Source organism: Lichenostomus cassidix, unplaced genomic scaffold (assembly GCF_008360975.1).
Source record: "Lichenostomus cassidix isolate B80296 unplaced genomic scaffold, HeHo_3.0 HiC_scaffold_775, whole genome shotgun sequence".
Lineage (NCBI taxonomy): Eukaryota > Metazoa > Chordata > Aves > Passeriformes > Meliphagidae > Lichenostomus > Lichenostomus cassidix.
This window is the reverse complement of record NW_028147498.1, coordinates 28,072-29,884: the sequence shown is the minus strand read 5'-3', so window position 1 is coordinate 29,884 and position 1,813 is coordinate 28,072. Positions and strand designations below refer to the sequence as shown.

The 1,813-nt window shown below is 52.5% G+C and overlaps 1 pseudogene; it reads right to left on the bottom strand.

Moving 5' to 3' along the window:
- Nucleotides 1-565: 565 nt before the first annotated feature.
- Nucleotides 566-880, bottom strand: LOC146422267 (feather beta keratin pseudogene; annotated as a pseudogene).
- Nucleotides 881-1,813: the final 933 nt, after the last annotated feature.

Below are 1,813 nucleotides of genomic sequence, written 5' to 3'. Positions count from 1 at the left end.
GGCAATGCTTCTCTGGGTAGAAATACTTGAGCAGAGAGGCTGGAAACACTTTCATTCCTGAGTTTCTCCAAAGTGGATGATGTTGTGACTGTTTGGAGGGCTTGAGAGTTGTGCTGGGAAGAGAATTTGTCAAGTGTGTGCTGGCATGAGGAGACTTTACCGAAGCAATGAGCAGTAGAGCACTGATGTGATTTTGGTATTGCAGGTGATGTGTTTTTGTCACGGTTGGGAAGGTCACTCTTTAACCGTGCGTCCCATGCCAGACTTCGTTGTTCCTAGTAAGTGCATATTTCCTTAAGAAAGGTTGTGTGTCCTTTTGTCATCCACCCCATGGCACTATTCTAGGTGAGAATGTGAGACAATTATAATTCAAAAAGAAGAGGAGACATCTCAGGCTTTGATGCAGGAAAACTTTATTGAGTCAAAAGAATTAGAAGGCAGGGGAAGAATATGAAGGGATCTGGTTTGAGGTGTAAGCAAGGCAAGCATCAACTGAGGAGCTTTGCTTGCAGGAGATGTTGCCAGAGAACAGAGCTGGTGTTGTCAAAGGGTGTGCCAAGAGACCTTAGCAGGTGTAGCCACCCCTTCTGCCATAGCAGCCCAGGCCTCCCAGCCCATAGCCATAGCCAAGGCCAAAGCCAAAGCCACCAGAGATGGGCTGTCCCTGGGCACTGAGCTCACTCCCAACAGCAGCCCCGGAGGTGGATCCAACGACGGTGTTCTGGGGGAAGGAGGTCATGATGGGTCCTGGCATGGTGACCAGCACAGGGGAAGGGTTGATGATGACACGGGAATCCTGGCATTGCAGGGCACAGGGCTCGTTGCAGCTGTTGGCCAGCGGGGTGGGTCCGCAGGGGCGGCAGAGGGTGTTGCAGGCCATGGTTGTGGTGTGGAGGGTCCCTGGAAGAGAGGGGGGTGATGCAGGGAAAGGGTGGTGGGGTTGCAAAGACGATGTTGGGGGAGTGTGGAGGCTGTTGTGGGTCTATGGGGAGGCGTGAGGGCTGCTGAGGCTGGGGCTGGGAGTTCTGGAAGAGCGGGACCGGGGGTGCAGGAGTGGGAGGGTCAGGGGCTTCAGACTCACCGAGTTGTTTTCAGGAGCAGGAGGAGAAGGTGTGAGGAGAGGTGTGTGAGGGAGAGAGGCACTGGTCTGGCTTTTATGATGGTCCTGGAGGGGCGGGACAGCCTTGTCCCATGGCCTTGGGGCATTTTGGATGCAGAAGCTCTTGGTTTGGCCCAGCCTGGTGAGTCCTGAGGTGGGGAGTGTTTTCCATCCCACAATTCTGCAGTGTCATGTCCTGCCCATGTCCATCTGACCTTGGCGGCAACTTTTAAATGGGTGTAATAAAGACTCAAATGTGGTGATGATGATGTTTGTTAGGGAGGGCTGACAACATGACCAAAGCTTTGGACAGTGTGGAGTCACCACTGAGGTCACCCCATGGCACTGGTCTGCTGTGATTTGTGGTTGTGTTGTGAAGAAGGTCCCCATTCCTTCCCAGTTCCGTCAGGATTGTCTGGCATTTGCAGGTGGTCTTGGGGTGACAGATCTGGACCCTTTCATCAAATTTTCTTCCTCACTGCCTTGGCTGCATCTCTCCAGGTCTGTCAATATGTCTTATCTTTGCCATTTGAGATGGGAAAGAGTTTCTTGTAATTAGGGCAAACATCCCATGCTCCCAAAGTCTTGTGTTGGTTCATCTGCCATGCTCATGTCAATGGGGCCCAGCAAGGTCACACTGTGAGGTCCCAGTGCTGGTCTCTAACAGACACAAGGAAGGAAAAGTGGTGAAGGATAGGGAGAACAAGACATGTG